Here is a 22,646-nt window from a genome sequence, read left to right on the forward strand (position 1 = left end):
AAAATTTAACTGTGTATAACCACTATTTGAAGAGAGTGATAAATGTTTGTTGTGTGATATTTTCAGTGGAAGCTTATGTTTTGTTGTTCAATAGATGTGACCATTTAGGGCTCTGCCCCACTCAGATTTCCCTTGGTGTTCCTGGATGTGTACCAGATGAATATTAGAATGTATTTCCCACTATAGGCATATTTACTAGAATCATCTGAATGATACTACACAGTCACCTTAACCTAACTGCTTCCCAAGGGTTAAAGTAGCAAAAACTTTCCAATTTGTTTCACATGCACAGAAATTGCAAAAAAAATGTTACAGGGGAAAGGTAACTCAAAAATATTTTACATGTCTTTATTTATTTTAGTTTTTGCAACTTTTCTAATCAAATAAACTAGCAGCTGCTTTTTACTAGACTACTCTATTCATTTTACTAATACTTTGACATTTTATGTTAAATTATATATTTCTTATTTAGGAAATTTAAATGTTTTTTTCCCCATGTTAATGCCAGGTATCTGTGTGGCCCTAACCAATAACCCTAAGAACTGACAGAAAAATAGCAAGACTTAATTTATCAGTAGCTTCCTATTATAGCTCTATATCAAAAGAAAAACACTACTGATAAGTTCTCCTTAAAAAAGCATCTCCAAATCACTATGTGAAATAGTTGTACTTCTAAACAGGTTATAAACAAAATAATTTGTACTCTGTAAGTACAGCAAAACCTTGTTGTATTTGAGTCCTCAGATCTTGCAGAGATCCAAAATAGCCAGTGTGTCAAGTACTTTCTAGACGTTCATCTTCTGTGAGTTCAAAAACTGGGTTTTATTACAGATAAATCCAACCCTACTTTCTGCCAGTAAGAGATTGTCTTGATTTTTTGAACAAATTTTCCTAGTAAGACCTCATACAGGCAACTTAACATCTCTAAAAAAAATGTCAGTAGTGTTTCCTGTCTGAATGCATACAGTATCTTAACTGACCATTTCATTTGTGTTAGGTATTATGTTCAGTAACCACACAATCTTTCCCAAGTAATAATGGGGCATTCATCACTTTCAAGTCATTCATACTGATACTGGATAAAAACTAGATATCCGTTTGTAATAATCTTCCAGCAGGAAGGTCTCCTGAACTTGAGGTATAATACAGCTAAGAAGTAGTTTAAGTCTATACAATATTTAAGGTGGGTTGATTGTTTTAAGTGAGAAATGTCGGGGTTGGGGTGGTGTGGCGTGGACACTAAGGCGCATGGTTGACAGCTTAGAGGTTGCAAATTTGAGGCCATAGCAGAAGCACTCATGGTGTACCCATGTCTGATCCCAACAATTCTATGAATTCTGCTAAATACCTTGTTGCAAGGACATGAAAAAGAAAGGGATGGAAACTGTAACTGAATTGCTAACAGCCAAGATTCACCTCCTGCCTGCATGCTGTTACTGAAAATGGCATGGCTGAGACTGAAAATGGCATCTGTGCTGAGTGTATTGATTTCTCCATGATAAATGCATATTGCACATACAGTAGTCTGAATATCTTTCCTTTATATTGCCCCCTTGTCCTCTAGGAATAATACACTCTGTTGCACATGGACACATTTAATTGATAATGCTATTCCTATGGACGGGCAAACTGTAGTATTTAAAAGAGTACATTTCAACTCAAGTGAGTTACAGCAGTTTCTTTGATCAAAACAGCCCTTTATGAATGGCTAAATTCTTCTTAGCCCTTGTGTAAATGCATAGCAATAGTGAAGAAAAATAATTCCTTCCACTTTGTCTAGCCTGTAAAGGCAGTGGAGACGCGTAGGGGATGCACATGCACCTTCTGAGAGCGCTGGTACACCCCCTCACAGCAGGGTTCACCGCTTAGGTGGTGGGCGGGTGGGGGGGCAGGTGGGATTGCTGGTGCTCTCTCTTAGAGTGCCGGCTGGAGAGTGGGGGTGCCAGGAGAAGTGCTGCTGGCCCTTCTGGGTGCGCTGCTGGCACTTCCAGGCAGCATTCCCTCTTAGAGCCAGTTTAGAGGGAATACTAATTCTGGCTTGGTGTATACAACCAGCCAAGGGGGGAATTCCCCCCTCCCCCAACCTGGTCATAACAATCAGCCATGGGGCAAACCCCCCTGTCCCTGACTGGCTGCTGGGGGGTGGGGCAAGTGCCCCCCGCTGAGTCAGGTGGCACCAGTCGCTCATGTGTAAAGGGGTAAGGCAAATTACAGTCCTATGCTCAAGGACTGTTCCTTCACTCCTCCCCAAGGACACGTTACACCTCAAAGAGAGTACTTTGAGGAGAATGTTTGCAGCTTAGTCTATACTGCAGAGATTAAACTGAGAAGCAACTGGACCCATGTTCACTTTTGCTTCAGGAAATGCAGCCACATACCTGCAGTGGCTCAAACCAGAAGTCAGGAGGTGCTACAGCATGGCTCTTTGACATGTACACATCATGAGCTATATGTTCACTTCCTCTTCCTGCTACCCCTGAGGTCTCTGGGATTTGCCGTCCACAATCATACCAGCAGGACTTTTCAGGGTTGCTCATCACTTCCTCTTCCTGCTTCCAGGTACCTCTGGGACTTGTAGTCAGCATTAAGTTTTTAGCAGGGCAGGGCAGCCCTGTACTTGGGGGAAAGGGAAATTTAACCCCCCTCCCTGGCCCCGGACTCACAGCCAGGGTTTGCCTAGTGGGGGCAGTCCCTGCCTCTTCCTTCTCCTTGTCCCCCAACCCTTCTCTGCTGGAGCAGACAGCCCAGCCCAGGACTGGAAAGCATGCTGGGGGACTGTGATTTAACTTGAACCAGGAAGGGGGTCTGGAATAGAAGTTTCATAAACTGGTTTGACTCAGATCAGTTAAATCTGATACTACATTCAACAAGGTTTATCTTAAATCAGTTTCAGTCAATTTGAAACTGGCTTATATGCACTGAGCTTCTGTTCTGTTACAGTTTTAAACCAGTTTCTTATTACTTAAACTGGTTTATGTGTAACTTCTGTCCCTAGCTTGGAAGGAAAAAATATCTCCATAATCCCTTATAAGAAGACATGTCCCTGTAGCACACCCCCCACGTAGTGTAGTAGCTACCCTAAGATGAACTTGATGCTTCAGCCTGTCAGTACAGTCCCTTCTTTGGCAGGCAACTGATTTGTACATGGAATACTAGAGGCATTTGTAGAAAGGGTTTTACTGAATATCCAATGCGGAGAAACTAGGGGTCTGACTGTAACCCTGATCCAAAACACTTGGATAATTATCATTCCAAGGATCTATACTGATTAATAGATACATGACAATGGGACAGCTTTGTATCTTCAAAGTACTTAATTGACATAAAGTAGTTACTTCTCAAAATAAACCTGAAAGGGAGGAAAGGAAGGATTATCACATCCATTTTACAGTAGGGAAATTGAAGTTGAGATTAAGCCAGGGGTGGGCAAAACATGGCATGTGGGCCAGATTCAGCCTGCCAGGCCACTCTATCCAGCCCATGGGCCCCTCCAAAAACAGTTATTACCAAGCCAGTGCGAGCTGGGCTTTCAGAGGTTGCATGCCATCAAACTGGAAAGGCTCTGTGCTTCCACTGCCGTGGAGCTCCTGGTGATGGCATGCAACTGGACAGCTGGTGAGTGGGGAAGGGAGCTCCAGCCTGCAGGTGTGGGGTGGGGGGACTGCGTGTAGGTGGGTATGGGGTTTGTAGGTGGGTGTGGTCACCCGCACCAGATGCCCCCCCCCATGGCATACAGCCTCTGCCACCAGCAGCAGCAGCAGCAGCAGCAGCAGGCAAGCCCTCGGGGTGCTCATGGCCCATGGCAGGCAGAGCCCCACAATGGCATGTGGCTCCAGCTGAATCCCAGGAGCTGCACAGGGCAGCATGGAGCCCATGCATCCCAGCCTGCTGGTGCATGCCTTCAAACTAGGCCAAGCTGGCTCATGCCAGCACATGGGGCTCCTGGCATGCAGGTGGGAGCTGCACGCCATCAGGCTGGGTTGGGACAGCTCCATGCCTCCATCTGGGGCTTCCAGCACTCCAGCGGAGAGCCACACATGAAGGCATGGAGCCAGCTCAGCCTGATGGCACATGACTCCCTGTGGCTTCTGATCTGTGTGCCATTGGGCCAGGCAGACTCTGTGCCTCCATGTGCAGCTCCCTGCTGGAGTGTTAGAAGCCCCACATAGAGGTACGGACCTGGCCTGACCCAGCCTGATGGCATGCAGCTCCTACCTGCAGTGCCAGGAGCCCCACATGCTGGCAAGCAGCCAGTCCAGTCTGGTTTCAAGGTGCATGCCAGTGGGTCAGGCTGGATGGGCTCCATGCCACCCTGTGCAGCTTCTGGCATTCAGCGGGAGCAACACGCTGCTGGGGGGCTCTGCCTGCTGTGGGCCATGAACCTACTGAGCAAGTTTCGTCTGTCCCAGACCCAGTAGTCTGGGGCTTTAGATACTTCCCAAACCCATGGCAGACATCCTTCATGCAACCCCCCAGAGACCTTGGGGTTTAGATGCCCCCCAGTCTTGCTTGCTCCTAACCAAAAGGCCAAGGAGCAAACCAGAGGGAAAGTTGTCCCCCATTACCGCAAAACTGATCAGTTGAGTTTCCCATTCTGAGTTTTCCTCAGTTTTCCTGTTCTGAGGAAACTCACAAGAGTCAGCCTGCCTGGAGTGCACAGGACAGGACTCACCCTGGGAAAACTACCTTTGTGATCACTGTCTCTCCCTGCTAGGTAGATCTCAGCCAAAAGGCCAAGCTGAGATCTGTCATTCCCTACCTCAGTGAAAGGTGGTGAGGCAGCGTTCATTACACGTTTTATTTCTTTCATCCAGCCAAAACTCAGAAAATCATTCTCCAGTAGACCTGTCTGCATTGGCCCAGCTGTAGGATAGCACAAAAACGTTCATTATGTGCTCAGCACTCCTGTTTTTCACCATGCTTATTCCTTGCTTTTCTCTCCCCAAAGTATTCTTCTCCTTGGAGGAAAGGACAGCTGTCACAAAGCTGAGATTTCTGTCCTTAAAACATCCAAATGATGTCAAGTTCCCAGCATTCATTTCCACAGTCCTTGGGATGACTAATGATGATCATGCCCACCGTACCTGGCTCTTCCCGGAAAGGATGCAAGGAAGGGGCTAGGGCGAGCCCTTGAGAGAGTACTTCAGAGAGAGAATGACAGCAGCACACACTGTGGTAACACGCTCAGGCAGCACAAAGTCTCATGACGTTCAGTTTTGCTTTTTAGGGACAGGGATGTACAGAAAGGAGGATGTAAGCCCCCCCTCCCCGCCTTGGAAACCTGGTGCCTGCACCTGCGCTCCCAAATCCATGGGTGGGTGCCTAGGCAGCCTGGTTCTCTGGGCAGGGAGGACAAGTGACCTTGACAGAGCTAAGGGCAAATTGGTGAAAGGGGCCAGGAGGGGCCACAGCACTTTTTCCTAGACTCGAGGTGCCCCGGGCCAAGGCCCGCTCTTCCCGGCGCGGAGGGGGAGCAGGGCAGACCCGGGAGCCCGAAATCGCGGGGCTGCGTCGGGCGGGGCACGTGCGGCGCCTCCAGCGGATCTCGGGCCCGGGGCGAGCGGGCGGCAGAAGGGGCAGAGCCGGCGGCGGGAAGGGGCCGCGGCCGCCCGGCACACGCTCGCCGGCGGCCGCAGGGCTCCCACGCGCGGGCGGCGCCGGCGACACTGCGGTAGCGGCGGGCGGGGCGGGGCGGGGCGGGCGGCGGAGGGAGGGAAGGGGGCGGGTCTCGGGGGCGCGCCCAGGCTGCGGGCGGCGGGAGCTGCACAGCGGCTGCAGCAGTCTGCGCAGCAGCGTCTCCGTCCCGGGGCCGGCGGCTGCCTCCGCGCTCAGGTAAGGGCCCCCGGCGCCGTCCCCCGCAGCGCTGCTCGCCGCCCGCGCTCCCGCTCCCGGCCCGCGGGGATCCGCAGCATCGGGCGCGGGGGGCTCCACACCGCACCGGCTTCGGGACAGCCCGCCCGTGCGTGGGTGTGCGCGTGTGACACTCGACCTGTGTGCGGGGGGCGTTGAAGCCGTGTGTGTGCATGAGTGTGTGTGTGACGCTGAACCTGTGTGTGGGACATTGGAGCCGCATGTTTGTGTGGCATACTGACCGTGTGCGTGGGACATTGAGGGCATGTGTGTGTGCATGAGTGTGTGTGACAGTGTGCGTGTGACACAAGTCGTGTGTGTTTGTGCCGCTGAACGTGTGTGTGACACAACGTGTGTATGTGTTCACGAGTGTGTGTGTGGCACTCAATGTGTGTGTGATACCGAAGCCTTGTGTATGGTTGTGTGTGTGGCACTGCCTGCACATGGGTGTGTGTGTCACACTGAAGTTGTGTGTGTGGTTGTGTGCGTGACACTGAAGCTGTGTGTGTGGTTGTGCGTGCACGTGTGTGTGATGCTGAACCCGTGTGTGTAGTCGTGTGTGTGACATTGCACCCACAGGTGTGTGGTGGTGTGTCTGTGTGGGGGGGGGGGCGCGGGTTTCACGGTCATTTCCCTGCATTTCCAGCAGCCGGGTTGCTGGGTGTGCGGAGAAGATGACGACGACAAGAAGACGGGAGCAATAAAAGAGACCTAAATCATAATCATCCTCAGACAAGAAAGCCCGAGAATGTGGGCCAGAATGCCCTGGCGGGAGTTGCCAGCCGCTCTTGAGGCCAAAAGCTTTATTTGAAATCCCCCCTGGAAGGGGCTTTCTTGGCTGCTCCTCGGGCCCCACCCCACCTGCTTCTTTTGTTTAAGGATGGAAATTTCAAGAAAGCAGGGAGGGGAAGAGGGGAAATTGGGTTCAGGCTGATCCCTCTGCCTGCAGTCGCCAGGGTGTTCTGGCTGGTATTTCACCGCTGTGGGTTTGAAGCCTTTGGTCAGAGGAAAAATTAAGCCTGGTCAAAAGGCAAACCCAGTGGGAAGGTTGCAGTCAGCAGGCAGTCTGCCGTGCACATCTTTGCCACTGAAATGTCTTGAGGGAAATAGGAAGAGCCCTTCTCAAGTCCCATCTGGGTTTATCCCTACTAGGAACAGGCTACTTTTGTCAGCTGCTTTTAGGATTTTGAGCATCTTTGGACTGTCAGAGATGTAAACCCCCTGAAAGACTGTCATTCCTCCTTGTTCCCTTGAGCTCCTGTAAAAAATCTCTGAAGTGGGACAAAGAGCCTGATTCAAGTGAGGGGGTTATGAGGCTTGTCAGCACCTTTCATTTTCATTCAAGACAAATTCTCTATACTGAGATGACCAGCTGTGGCAAGGAAACGACTGCAAACAGGGCTTCCATCCGCAGTGAGGCGGTGGAGAACAAAGCCTTTTTATTTCAGAGAGAATTATGCAAAATGTGGCGTATTTGAGCTGCGGCAGGTACAAGCCCTCATCAGTTGCAGTTCTCTGGTGCCCTGATGTTATGCTGAATATGATCTACCAAATAAAGACTGCTGTACTCAATTTGTTGCGTATATATTTGAGATCCTAATTCTGACCTCCCCTTTGAAATAAGGTGTGCTTTATGAAACAGGACTTTGAGAAAGAGGGTTGTGTGGGTTGGTGGCAGGGACTGTGGTTGTAAGGGTCTTTCCCTGCATTTAAAATCCCAATACAATTTCTCTTCCTCCCCAGCAGGAAAGATCTCATCTGCATTGCATTTATCCTTCAAATAAAGATTTCTTCTGCATAGCTGGTGGTTTTTTTTTTATTTAGTTTTTCATATTTCTTTCTGTATGGTAGAGGATATTTAAATACAAGGTTCATAAATGTATGCATCCCATTCAGATTTTCTCCTAGCTCTCCATTAGAGTTATTTATTTTCTCTCTCATCCTGTTTCACAATCTGTCACATCTTTGTGGTCATGTAAATGAATTTTCCTCTACCCCTTTCTCAAGAAATCATTTACTTGACATTTCTGTATAGCACTTGCACCGCTCACCTTTCAGAAAATGTGGCCTTGTTTGCAGAAGGGAATTTTCATGCTAGATTGAGTGTATTTATTTTCTCTTCCTTTTCTTTTTGTTCCTCTATTTTCTCTATGTAAAAAAAAAAAAAAATCTGCTTCATGCACCTGTGCTGGTTTAGACTTGTAGTTATGTCTAGACTACAGATCTCAGAGCCAGCGCTCCCAGGAGGAGACTCGGCTGTAGGACTTATTTGTTTTCTGTAGCTGCTCTCTGCACCCTCCCTAAGAGATGACGTGATCACAGCATCTCAGCACTTGTGAGAAAGGTAGAAAAATATGCTGAGGGAGCAGTACCTAGTGAAACTGGCAATGTCCTTACTCCGTAGGTCGCTGAGAGGTACTTCACAAACAAAAAGAGAGCGGGCATCCTTCCTGCATAGGATATGCACTAGCAACATATATGCATGGCATGACTGAGCTAGCACGAGACAGCCAGCTAAGTTTGTAGTGGAACTAGCATTTTTATCTTTAGATAAGCGTTTAAGTGGGTTTGTTTTAAAAGTGGATTATTTAAAACAGAACTTGGCACACCATCAGAATTCCTTCCTTATGATTATGGTTTATATCACCTGTTTGTGAAACACTGCAATTATGCTTAGTTCTCTACAAGACCCAGATTAGGCCAGTACCTGTCTCAAGAAGTTGAAGCCACAATCTTGTTAAGACTTACATATGTGCTCAGGTTTATATGCTGAGTAGCCCTGCAAGGTTCAGTGAGACGGTTTACAGTGCATATAAATTAAGCATATACATCTTTATATGAACGGGCCCTAGAAAGATAGATGAGGTGACCAATGGAATGGTGTTAGCTTAAGTCACTGGCCCAATATCTTCTCTTGATGCACGGGGATAGGGTGGACAGGGTATGTATAGTCTGTGCAGTTTGCAACCCACTGAGTTCATGTTGTGGATTGCCTCGGTGTGTCCATTAAAATAACTATGATTCTGAGAGCTAGTGCTCATATAAAGTAGTTGCTTTTTCATAAAGAATTTTACCATACTTATCTACTGCTAATGTGCAGCATGCTATACTAGGCTTGTAGTACAGTTTATTAACGTTACATAAACTCATCTCATTGATACTCTGGGTTTTAAAGGCTCTGATATATTATGCCAGTATGCGTGTGGTAATACTCCTTAATATATTCTGATGTTATAACAGGATTTAAAGGCTCCTTAGGTAGTGTGCCTGGCTCCTGCTGCATTCTGCAGTCAAGGATAACCTTATCAGCAAGAGATTTTTGGAACTATGCTTTTTTCTTTCAGTATGTCACCTTGGTCTGAGGAGGAATTAATGTCTGCCAAACACAGTGCACCTAGATTCACTATAAAAACAACATCTAGGCACAAATCAAATTAAGATGGATCTGGAGCCAACAGGTCTGATTCCCCCCTTACTTTCCGATGGTGTAATCAGGAGTAACTTCATGAAAATCCCTGAATTTACACAGGTATAAAAATGGATATGGGTGAGGTCTGCATCAGATGCACTGGAGTTAAAACTGATTTGTATTGAAAGTGCATGGAACTGTGATACACCCCAGTCACTTTTATGGGAAGTATTTCAAATGTAGTGTCAGAAACAGGTTTGTTTTCCTTTAGAGGAAACACAAGCACCAGGAAAGCAACGCATGAGAACTACATGACCATGTATTTCAGAATGCAGTCTACTTGTGGTGTTATAATCTGTAAAAGCTCAAGAGCTACTGACAAAAATGTGTGCAGACATGGAGTGTCCCATAAGTCTGAAATCTGATTTGCTGTGTATTCATGAGATTAATGAGTGAATTAGAAACAGATTTTAAAAAAGGAATGCCCTGACATTAGTACATAGGTTTTATAAATACGCAGCCTGATCCAAAAGCCTTCCAGATCAGTGGGAGTCTTTCTTTGCTGTTGGTCATGCAGGTCCTGATCCTGCTAGCAGCAGCAAATACGTAGATCTAGTACCTGCACAAATGCCTATTACCTTCATTTGGGTTTCATCAAGAGGCAGCAGGGTTCTGTTGGCAAGAGATTCATTGTTGTCTTAAGGCCATAGTTAGCAAGTAGCCAGGGACCCTTGTCTTTAAATGCAAATGAATGAGCAATAGGCAGAAATTTGAGACAAAAACTAATATGTGGGGGCCAGATCCTACAAATAAGTCAACTCAACTCAAAGGTCTGCCTGAACCTAACAGCTCTTTACGGCTAGTTGATTAAGGCACACCAATTTTCCTAGTCAAACATACAGCAGGGAATCAAGTGACTAGTATAAGTTCCTGTTGCTTTTGACTGGCCAGCCTGAGAGACCAGGCACCCATTAACGGCTGGGTTAACTGGGGGGTGGCTTTTAATGCAAGTCTAGTGCAGGGCTTCAGTTCACACCCCCAGAATCATAGCAAGATGTGTTAATCACTTTTGTCACCTGCTGCAGATAATTAAAGCGTATGAGTAACTTTGCTGGTATGCTTCACTAAAGCTAGTAAGGTTTTTCAACTGAATACAATTATGCATGTGCTTATCTGTGTAGGATTTGACCTGTGTGACTAGGATCCCAGTTCAGTCTGGCATTTAAGCACTTGCTTAATTCCTGTTAAATATGTGCTTAAAGTGAAGCATGCTTAAAATTAAGCATGTTCTTAAGTGGTTTGCTGAATATGAAAGGATTGCTGTTTTAGGGTGCAGCACTCAAGGGGCTCAATCTTGACAGGTACTAGAAAATCCTGAGAAGCTAGGGACTGTTCTTGGATGCTGAGCAGCCGTAACTCCCATGGAAGTTAGTGGGAGCTGAAGGCACTACTCTAACTTAAGAGCACCTTGAAGGATATGGTCAAGATCAGTTGGGTTTTTTTAATGTCTTACTTTGTGCAGAGGATACATGGATGCTTCTGTGCAGCAGATCTGTAGTGCACTGAGATGCTAACAAAAACCAGCATGTGTTTGATTTCCATAGGCTGGAGCAGATTTAGAATGGTTGTGTTGTGAAAAGGGGCGGTTTCCCAAGCCATCTGCTTCAGCAGAGGAAAAAAAGCTTTTCTGGGTGTTGGGGGGGGGGGAGGGTAGGGTGTTGCGGGGGGGAGGGTAGATTTAATCACAGGTTATGCTATGAAACTGTAGGACAATGTTTTAGAATGAGATGCAATGTGACATTTGTAATTGCTTTTTAGATAGCGTAAGAAAGGACTAATGTAGCCATGGTGTTCATTTGGATTGTTCTTGCCACATGGGTTCACTGTACTAGCTGTTAAGAAGATTTGAGATCTTTATTAACCCATTTTTCTTAAACACTAATTGTTTGATGCTTTGTTAAGGAGGCAAGACGAGCTAATATTGTTGCCCTATATAGGTTTTACACTTCTTTAACATTTTTCCCCACAGAGATCCTCACAATGAAGCCAATCTATCATCTTTTGTTTGTTTTGGGGGGGGAATAAAAGTATTTTTAACAATTCAAAATGATAACAGGTCAGGAAGCTACAGTACCTATGCATGTATTGAATGCATTGCTTATTTGTTTATACACCCATTTACAAGAATGCATTGTAAGGTGAGGTCCAGGTAACCTCAATTATGCAAAAAACATTTATCAGGTTTAGCAAACTGCTTCGTTTCTGTTTAGTGAGGCGTGTTGTGCTGTGCAAGACACATTGGTGCTGATCTTCATTACAAAATGCAGCTTTTCTTTTTAACTATGGTTTTTGATTCATTACAAGTAGAATGTTTCTGGGCTGTAGTAGGCACTATGTCTGTTTTTAAAGCAAATGCTGTCAAACTTTCAAAATGCATAGAGTGGGGCCAGATATTCAGCTAGTTTAGAACAGTATAACCCCATTAGCTTTAGTGGGGCTTTACTGATTTCCACCAACTGGGAATCTGTTGAATATCTGCTTTAGATTTATCGAAAATACAGGCTGTTTTCCACTTCAGTAATGCTGTTAGTTTATACCTGTAAATGTATATGTGGTGAGTTTGTAGATAGAACTCAGCTCCTGTGTCAAGTCCTGTTTCTGCTGCTTTTACAAGTTTGCCCACTGGAGTCTACTCATGTGAGTAAAACAAGCAGTATTTGTCAGTCCTGCATTTAGGATTTGATTTAAAGTAATCCTAGTACCTTTCCATCTCCTTGAAGCCAGTGGAGGTTGAGTGCTCTTAAGATCAGGGAAGAGTAGCTTGCCAAACCCCCTTAAAACAGCTAGGAGAAATCTCAGAGGTTCAGCTATACTAACAGTAATGGTAACAGAACATGGTAGCTAGCTTTCAGTGTACTTAGTCTACAAAAACCTGGTGTTTTGATTGGGATAATTGTTGTTCTCTCTGCAAAGGGAGAATATTTCAGTGTTTCCATTTCTGTTTGTGTAAAGATTTAAAATACTTTTATAATACTCCGCACGCCTCTTATACTCAGAATAATATGGGCAGACATTTTTATTTAAATTATCCATCTGAAAACTTAATAACTTCATTTTGTGTGACTATTATACCTGAATTAACAGCATTTAAAAAAATCTTTCAAAAATCTAGTCATGTCGGCCAACTCAGTTACATTTCATTATAAGAGCTATTGATTAAATAAACCCTACAGTTGCTATTCATTTTCTGCAGTAAATGATTGCAGCTGATGTCTGGTTCAGTCCTCAAGAGAAGTACGTTCTGTTTTGGGGCATATCTCCCTTATTCATGAAACTTGGAGATGGGGAACTGGCCCATTTCTTTGTGGTGCAATTGTAGGCAGATTTCTGACTGACATTGTGCAGGATGTGTGAAAAATGGAGATTTTAGTCTGGGAATTTAAAACTGTGTTGGCATAACTGTGCTCCCATAGAACTGAAGCCTATGAAATATTAGTAGGATAGTTGTGCTAATGCTAGAGGCTTCTGGAAATCCCAGCCTTAGAAGAAATTTGGTACTGAGATTTACAGTAGAAGTTCCTGTGAATCTCTTAAAAGAGGCTCTCCACACGTGGCTTCTGACCCAGAAGCCACAGTTTTGCTTGAATTAGATGCAAGCATTTGTCCACAAGCTGACTGACTTCCTGTGCAATTCATTCACCAAGTTTAGCTGTGCAGGAAAGAATCAAAATGAATTCATGATGAACTGGGCCTGGCTCTCTACTTTATTCTCTGCAGAAGTTGCATATAATGCACGTTATTGTAAACCAGGGGTCAGCAACGTTCTTAGGCAGAGTGCTAAAAACACCTGCAACCTTGACTTGTAAGATGTTGGCATGCTAGGGGTGGATGGTGAGGGAGCTGTGAGGGGTCTGGTCTTTGTTGTAACAGTCATCCCCAGCCCCTTCCCTGCCATCTGCTCTGAGGTGTGCGTGCACCTGCTGCTGATGGTAAGCCCAGCTGGGGCTCCACAAAGCCTGGTGCAGTTTCTTACAGTCTCCTGGCTGTCTACCACAGCTGGCCCAGGCTCTAGGCAGGCCCCTGCTGCCCACAGCTGGTGGTGGGGAGGCTGCAAGCAGCTGCATTGGGGTCCACGGAGCTCTAGCCTGACTCATTACCGACGGCAGGTGCATGTGCTCCTTGGAGTGGACAATGGGCAAGGAGCTGGGGCTGTGCTGCCACGGCAAGGATCAGGCCTCTCGTGGCTCCCCCTGCCCTCTGCCCCGAGGCATACGTGCCAAGCAAAATGTCTTCATGTGTCATGCTCTGGCATGCTTACTGTGGGTTGCCAAGCCCTGTTATAGACCACACAAATGACACCAGGCTCCAATTTGAAGTAACTGACTAAATGAGATGATACGCCACCGCTCGGCATTTGAGAACTGTTTTGTACTAGAACAGGTGCCAAACAAAACCCCCAGATCTATAGACTCTCAAACCCTGGGAAGTTTCAGTCCGTTGTGAATTTGAGGCTCGCTTCCTTTCCCGTATGAATTGAACCCAAATACCTTGATTTTAGGGAGATATAAGATCAAGAGCTAAACTTTGATTTGGGCCTCTTTTCTATGTCTAAAGCAATTTTTGCTAGTGAGATCTGTTCTGTGCTAGATACAGTATCATTCTTGGGCTACTACTCTCTAGCAGTATCCACCCATCAGTCTGTCTTCGTGGCCAACAGGCACAGCCAGGAAAATACCGAAACTGTGACTAGGGTGGCCACTGACACATCCCCAGAATACAGGACACCCTCTTGGTGAGGGGTGGGATCACCTACCTCCTCAGCTAATCAGCAGTGAAGGGCAGTGCTGTTGCCTCCTTGCACAATCAGCAGCAAGGGGCGGGACAGTTGGACCCCTTTGCCAATCAGGAGCAAGGGGCAGAGCCACCACAAAAAGCCCACCTCTGTCCCTCCCTCTCTGGTTGGGTTGGAACCTTGCTTCTTCTGGCTGTGCACCACCCTACCTCTAGGCACAGCCAATAAAAGGGGACAAATGTCACAAGGACAAATGATTGACGTGTATTTCCACCAGTGAATAAAAAAACAGGTCTCTTTGCAGTCTGTTCCTCATTTAGAAATGGACAGGAGACACAGGGTTTAAAAACAGGACGGTCTGGTATAAAACAGGACCAGTGGCCACCTTAACCCTGAAAGAGTTCGGCTAGCTTCTAATAGCTGTGTTTATGATTCATAGATTCATAGATGTTAGGGTCAGAAGGGACCTCAATAGATCATCGAGTCTGTACTCCAAGTCACATCGCTGACATGAACCTGCCCACAGGCTCCCAGTGGAAGACAGATCTGCCGAAGAGAGACAGCATCACAGTTACAACCTCTGTAAGCCCTAAGCTAGGGTGGGCAATTATTTTGACTGGAGGGCCACATACGAAGTTTTGGTGAGTCATCAAGGGCATCTTGACAGGTGCCCAGCCCCCCTGGTTGCTATCTTGTGACCAGAAGTCACACTCACAGGCCACATTTTGCCTACCACTGCCCTAAGCCCAGCTGTTTAATAGCTGCTGTCATGTGGGCAGGTCAAATGGACAGGGTCCACAATAATATGTATCACTGCAGCATGGTCACACCTCTATAAAATGAGCTAATAACTATGATGGAACAATAGTAGCTTCAGCCAGGTAAACATTCACATTGTATCTTGTGTCTTTTTTCTTCCACTTATACCTAATGAAGTTTGCACTGGGGTTTGGCATACATTTTACAGGTGGTCTAGAGTTCAGTGTTTCTCAGCCCGTGGTACGCATACCCCTGGAGATATGCGAGACTCGGACAGGGGGTATGCAGGTGCTGCATTTTGGTCTTTGCTTCCTCCGGCTGGAAGTTCCAGTTGCTACCCCTCCCACTGTGTCTGGTGCACCGGGGCTTTTACTCCCCAATGTCAGTGTGCCAGGGGATAGGGAGGAAGGCCCCACACAGGCTGCTTTGCCCCAGAAAAAGTGGGACTCGGCTCATGGCAGTGAAACTGGAAGTGCCACGGTGGGACTTCCGGTTTCACTTTTGCCGCATCAATCAGCAACAGTACATAAGGTATCAAAGGTTGAGAACCACTGGCCTAGGCTGCTTTTTCTTGTTGCTGTGTCAGTGTGGGAACTGAGCACTCACATTTGCAGAATATCTGTATTCTCCAAGAGTTAAGCATTTGCATACTTGCCTTCAGGCATGCTGTAGAATATATTCAAGACAAGCCTAGCTTTTACTTCATTGTATATTTAGCACTGGGTCACATTCTCCTGCAGAAAAAAAAAACCCTATGAGATTGGCCAAAAGGTGAGTTGCAGTAAATTGCTAGCAGAGGGGAAAGGATGCAGGATTTGCCCCCCATTGGAATGGGCAAGAGGTTCAGTTCCCCAAAGCCACAGAGTATGAAGGACTCATCAGAGACCAGAACTATCTTTGTGAAGAGCATGAGGCCTCCCAGTCTTCTGCAGCCTCCCACAATCTCAACTCAATAGGCACGTGATGGGAATACCACAGAAAAATGTGTGTCGGTAGGTATGTGTCTTTTGCAGCGGTATGAAGAATGTAGTAAAAAACAGGAAGAACATTCCTCTTGATATGAAAAGAACAAAATAAAGCGATGCAGCCACTGGCTTTTACATGATTGAAGGGAGATCTTCACGTGGAGGATCTGATCCTTGCTTGCATTAACACTAAGCATTAACATCACTGTAGCTTTTTCTGATTTACAATGATGTGTGTATATGAGAGGAGAATCAAGCGCATACAGTCTTTTTCATGAGCAAATGGATGATCTGGACCATTGATGAATGCACCAAGAATCACTTTCAAGAGTACAAAATTGGTTATTGTGTATTCAGTTTACTCTAATCTCTCTCTTTCTCCAGGAATATTAATTAATATCCTTTGAAGAAAATTGTCCTCAGGATAGTGAGGGAGAAATTCATAAGTTAAGAGGAAAGAAACCATAGATTTGTTTGTTCAGGATGATCAAAAAATACATACTTTTCAAAGGGAAAGTTGGCTGAAATCCCTAAGAGAGCAGTTCCAAAAAAAAAAAAAAAAAATCTAAGCATGCAAAAATTAATAACATTCAATTCTGAAGAGCCAAATGGTAGTGTAGTAAATAAAGAGCTTTCATTGAATGGTGTTCTGCAGAGCTAAGCTTTCTGGGCTATAGAGAGTCTGTTGTTTTTTCCCCAACAAGGCTTCCCAAAATATTGAATGCATGCATTTCAGAATACCCAGTTCTATCTGATAAAGTGATATTATAAATTTTTGCCTTTGAGTTAGAATAAAAGATGTTTTTGTAATATGACGAATTAATATCTGTAATTATATGTTCCATATACTTTGCCAAAATTAGCAGTGGTGATTTATGGATGGTACTTATAATAGTCATTTCGATAAATGCTTAAAATTGTACATTAATAGTGTTGTTTACCATGCTGTCAATAATTAGAACGTGATTTAATAGTATTTTTAAAAATCTTTTTAAAAGAAAAAATTGTGATTTGTTGGGAAGTGCCTTTGGAAGCATACCACATACCAGTAATAAAATGTAGTAATTCATATATAATCTCTAGGAATTTCAGCAGGCTGGAATTATTTCTATTCTAATCCAGGTTTTGGTACTGACATCTTTTTTTAATTTTTTTGTCTTTGGGCAGATCAGTTAACTTCTCTGCCCCAACATCCCCACCTGTGATAAATGGTAATTGGTAAAACTTCACAAGAGTTCAGTTAACCAGTACTTGTGAATAACTTGGACATTGGAAATGCACACATGTACTGTATTGCATGCTTGGTATTGACTTATCCGTTGCTTGGACAGTCTTGTGTTTCTGTGTGGAATTTTGGGATTCACAGTGGGTGTAAATTGATTCCAATGACCTGGCAATGATTTAAACCCACTGAGAGTCTGCCTCATTATGTGCACTTATTTTTGCATAGCAACTGGCCAAGTTAGACGGTCAGTAAATCCTTCTATGTAAGCCATTGTCTTGCACCTTCCACACTTACTCAAAATCGGATTTTCTTTCAGGTGAGTAGTTATTTATTGTCATAACATCAAATGTTCAACCTAAGATAGCAGGAAATGGTAGTGATAGTGCTTTCCATTTCTTGCTTGAAAATGAAGTGCAGTCTCTATGAAGGTCCCTTTATCTGCTTCAGGGTATGAAAACTATGAGCATGTGGTCAAACAACGTATCTTCTGAAAGAAATGGCCACAACTAAAGCCTGTGGAAGTCAGTGGAAAATCTTACATTAACTAGACTTGCCTTTATCTACAATTGGAATGTAACTGTTTTTTGGATAACAAACTGTCCAAATACAGGGGTTGAAATGGATGTCTCACCAAAACTGGTTGCTAGCACTGCCATGGCTAGTCTACACTTTCCTCAAATATCTCATCCTTCCCAAGACTCTGAAGTACTGATCAAAAATAATGGTGTCTTCAGCTGCGGTGAAAGCTGCAAATTATGAGACCAAATTCTCAAATTGCCAAGTCCCCTTGGAATAATGCAGATGCTAGTTCATGCCCCTATTTTAAAAGTTGCAGATATGGAGTGAAACTTGAAAGTTTTTTATGGAATTGTCTTTTTTTGGGTTGAGAAAGGGTGTGAACTTACGGTAACCATAGAGGGAGCCTGGGTTATGTTTACAGAAGGCCACTGTGGTTAGCAGGGAGTATTGAGTTGTTCTTACAGAAGCAGCAAAACTGCATGGGTCCATTCCTCCTCTCACAACCAGTGCTATGAAAGTGGAGTGCTAATATCAATGAAGTTGCACTCATATAAGTCTGAAATAAGAAGGGAACAAGGCCTGATACACGTGGATGGGTAGTGGAGGTACATCTGAAGTGGGCTAGCAGCAGAATCATCCTTCTGGCCCAGTTAGTGTTAGTTCACATGCTATGGAAGCCAGAGCAGCCTTGACTGTGGGACTGAGGTATGCTACATGCCCAACGTAGAGTATTCTTGTGGTATAATCTCCATGAGTTTGACAGGGGCTGACATGATACAGAGCAGTTAATTCCTCGTTCCACTCTTGACTCATGATGTGTCCTGGTACATAGAACGCTGGATTGGAGGCAGTAGCGCTTAGTGACTCAGCCCAGGTGCTGTGGCACCCTGGAGTGCCTTGAGATCTTTTTGAAAGCACTGTATAGTGCCACACAACGTTAGGTGTAAAAACATGATTCACAAGATAAACCCAGAGATTTCAAATAGAAATTGGTAGTACCAATTTTCATCTGTTGTAATCATCCTGATTTCTTAGCACCAGAATAATTGCTCTATTTTCTGTAGTCAGAAAGAAAGTGAAAACTAAGAACTTGCATTTTCTGAGGGGTGCCTGAAATCTGATGAGGGGTGTCCAGTGCCTGATATGCCTTCAGTCAATAAGGTTGTGAACCACTGGCCTCGTCTGTGGAGCGCTGGACTGGAACTTGAGAGAGTTGGATTCCATTCCCAGCCCTGGCTCTGGCCTGCTGCACGACCATGGGCACATGGGGCATTTTTACACGTGCTCCAGGACATGGCGCTGGGTGCTTTAATTAGCAATCCATGCTAATTAAAAGCTCCTGCATGTCATGTGTATCAGCGTCCCCATGCTGAAAAAAGTGGCAGGGCACTTTGAACTAAAGCTCATTGAAAGTGTTTTGTTTCAAAGCACCTCGCTGCCATTATTTAGCGCAGGTACCTTGATACACGTGATGTGGAAGGCTGCTGGAGCACATCAATTCTGTGGTCCAGCAGACTTGATAGCTCGAGTCTGCTCTGACGCGCTGGATTTCCAGTGTGTCGGAGCAGGCTCTCTACATGTATATAGGAGCCCATGATGTCTCATCTTCTCTTCATGCCTCGCTCCTTTTTCCTGTAATATTGTTTGGCTATAAAACCCATCGAGAAATAAAGATGAAAGGTGCTGGAAAGAGCCAAATGTTACTATATTTTTCTAATTACTCCCCATAAAAACTCCTGAAAAAATAAATCTATTGCGTACTTGTCATTTTTAGAGGTTGGACACTGCTGTTAAACCTTGTTTTCATGCCTTTCCCTGGATCTGCAGGCTCATTTGGCCTGTATTTTATAAAATGTATTCTGAGGATGTGATTTGACCCCAGGCAGTAGAAACAGCAATGCCAGTTTCTGCTATTAATTATGAAGAACAATTTCATGATAGATCAATAAGGAGCCTTAAAGCTAAATTTCTCTTCCTTTTTATATTTGGGTTATTGGTACAAAAGGTACAGTATTTTTGGAGAAGAAATACAGTTTCCATGTTTTTCCTGCCATTGAGTCCATGTGCTGTTGTTGTTGTGTTTTTGGTTTTTTAAATACATATGTGTTTCTTTGGGCTAACCCTGATTCCATACTCAGTAGGTAGTCATCAGAATCTTTGTTACCACCAGTTTTCCATAGTTACTGGTTTCAGAGGTGCTGAGGTGAGTTATACTTTTTTAATTTAAATTCCTTTTCTATCCATGTACCTAGCCCTGGGGCTCAGTAGTGTATATATATGGGTTTGAAATCAGGAGCTTGTGATTATTAGTGATTGCTTTTTAAGAAGTTGAAAATAATGAATGTAGTTGACCAGTGTTAAGTTTCTATCTGTTACGTGATGCGTCCCCAGTTAACTTGTTTTGCCTCAGACAGCCACTTTATTCAGTAGTATTTTATCATCCTGTGCTTGTTCACAAAATCAGTCAGATGGGGATCTCAGTTTCAGGATCATTGTTTTGATGTAGGAGTTGTCCAATTAGCTTTATAATGATTTAGACTAATAAAAAGGGAAACCATCTGGGCTGGGGGGTGGGGAACAGTTCTCCCCATGGGGTCAAATTGCATGTTAAGTTTTAAAAGAAGATTACTGCAGGATGGGATTACTTTATAAGAACAACAGCCTCAATTTCAGTAACCAGTGCTAACCTTGCAGAGGCCCTCAGGCTTAAGGGCACATTGTGATCACCAGCTGGGGCAGGGAGAATTGTTCTCTTATGATGTATTACTGCAGAATTTGCATTAAGGGTCAAAGGGGTATGTGCTGTTCTTCTGAGTGAAGCATCTGACATTGCCCACAGACACCAGACGGATGGACCATTGATTGGTTTTGATGTGGCTGTGTTTCATTTCAGGGCTTTGTGTACTTTCTCTGAATTTATGGGTGAATTCAGACAGTTGGCCAACAAAAACAATAACCTACCTTGCACTTTCCAAGAATGATACCCTTTTGCAGCTCCTACTGAATCCTAGCCAGCCAGGAGAGTTTTAGATTACAAGTTCTACATATATTCTGTGATCCTGGCTGCTTAGAGGGGAGATAAGGCATAGGAAGGAAGAACAGAAGATTGGTTTTAACCCAGTCAAGATCACTGCCCTGATAATAGATGTGGTTGGTGTGCTGCATTTGGGATGTTAATTCCATCTCTGAGCTGGAGTAAGTTCTATGCAAACCAGTGAAGAAGGGAAGTGAGAAATTTGAGGGTTAAGACTGAGCAAGGATTTTTAGTGTCAAGAATCTTGGCCAGAGGATAGAGCCAGCCTGTGGTGAAACCAGGCCATGGCAGGGAAAATTCCATTATGAGGAATTATGGAATGGACTTATGAGCAAGTTTAGAGGGTGGGAATGATGAGCCTTTTTGCTGCACTTCCAGTGAGACTTAGAGGGCATTAGCGGTAGACTTCTGGAATTGGAATCCATCACTGTTTGATTGAGTTTGGATTTTCAGTACAAGTGTATTATACTTGGAATTAAGCAAAGAATTTATTCCTTTTGAGGTTTGCCAGTGACTTCCCAATGTTTTTACAACCTTCATACGCTTAACTACATGTTTAACAGAAGTACAATTGTAGCAAACCTACCTGAATGCTAAAGAGTTTATTACCATTCTCTGGTGAGTTACAGCTCTAAAGTTTCTGTAGTTAAGCAAGAATAATGCCCTCTTTCAAGGTTGTATAATTTTGTTTCTAATGTCTCTCTGTGTTTTCATAGAATGAGAGGTAAAATAGAGCCTCCCATTACAGAGAGAGTGAAATTTCTTCTACGTTATAGGTTATTACAAAATCAGCAAGAGCCATGTTGCCTACTCTACTGTGTGATATAATAAATGATTTGTCAGACTCCTGGAAAAGGCAAGAGAATCTTCCACACAGTCATCCTTTCCCTCCTGGTACTTGACAGATAACAAACCAAAGCACATGGCATATAGTTACTTATCTATGCTTTCTTTTGAGATTTACAAATTTAAACAGAGTCTGTTCCTATATCTACTCCAGCAAACTCAGTGGCTTTCTCAGTTTTCTGGCTCTGGGGAAGAGTCAAGTTTCCTCCAAGGGGCAGGTATGCTCTGCATACAATTGAAAGGCAGTAGAGGAGGTCTTACCCACAGAATATCTTTTCATCTGAAAACTGGCTGTGAGCATGTATGTTTGATCATCAACTGGTATATTTATTTTCAGAGTTGACTCAACAGTGGGAGTAGAATTTGCATCTCCAGGATTCCTAGGCACTGCTTGAGATAAAGGAGCATCTGTCTCCCTTTCTTTAAACCAATCACAAGATAAACTTCATCTCTTTTGGGTTTTCATCTACCACAGTTGTCTTTCCAATTGTATGTGCATACTGCTTTGCTGTAATGCAGGGTGTCAAATATATGCTCTGCAGGCTGGCTACAGCCTGTGAAGCCCCATGATCTGGCCTGTGGGTCCTGGACCAACCATATGTGCCAGATAGTCATAGAAAGTAGGACTGGAAGGGACCTCCATAGGTCATCTAATCCAACCCCTGCTTGAGGCAGGATCATCTCTGTCCACACCTTCCCAGTCTGGTGCACGAGTTAGACTCTGTGCCAAGGGCCCTGCATACAGCACAGGGGGCTGGTTGATCTGGAGCTCATGCTGCATGCTGGCTTCAGGCTAGACTGGATTGGACCATGCCAGGGCTAGTATGCAGAGTTGGTTCAGCAGGCTGCTGCAAGTAATGCATGGCCTGGGTTAGCCCCTAGTGCTGTGCGCAGTGTGTGGCCAGTCCAGTCCCATGTGCACCACATACTGGCCTCGCTACAGGGCTCACTCTGCATGTGGCACTGGGTACTGGCAGGAGGTGGGTGCAGCATATGGCACCCCACTGGACTCTATGCTGTGTGCAGTGCTTTCCATGCTGGGTCCAGCCGGCATACCACATGCAGTGCAAACCCTGGAACCAGGGCAGCAGATGCTGCTGGCTGCGTGTGGGCCTGGACCGGCCACACATGCTGCATGGGGCCCTGCATGCTGGTTCTGGTGTGTGATCCTGATTCTATCTGCAGACCCACCCAGCAACTGTCATCTGGCCAGTGGTGCCAGGTGATTTTGACCCCTCTGCTCTAGT

General features: G+C 44.9%; 1 protein-coding gene across 35 annotated transcripts in view; it reads left to right on the top strand.

The window, feature by feature from the left end:
* Positions 1–5,750: 5,750 nt before the first annotated feature.
* MAP2 (microtubule associated protein 2) overlaps positions 5,751–22,646 on the top strand; it is a 366,938-nt gene continuing 350,042 nt past the window's right edge. For 30 of the 35 annotated variants that reach the window (XM_090044877.1, XM_090044879.1, XM_090044884.1 and 27 more), the window contains exon 1: positions 5,751–5,832. The gene's annotated coding sequence lies outside the window, so the exon portion shown is untranslated. The remainder of the gene's footprint in view (positions 5,833–22,646) is intronic. The other 5 variants (XM_090044865.1, XM_090044871.1, XM_090044864.1 and 2 more) reach the window with 2 other exon arrangements.

Source organism: Crocodylus siamensis, chromosome 4 (assembly GCF_052110815.1).
Source record: "Crocodylus siamensis isolate JL-2025a chromosome 4, ASM5211081v1, whole genome shotgun sequence".
Taxonomy (NCBI): domain Eukaryota; kingdom Metazoa; phylum Chordata; order Crocodylia; family Crocodylidae; genus Crocodylus; species Crocodylus siamensis.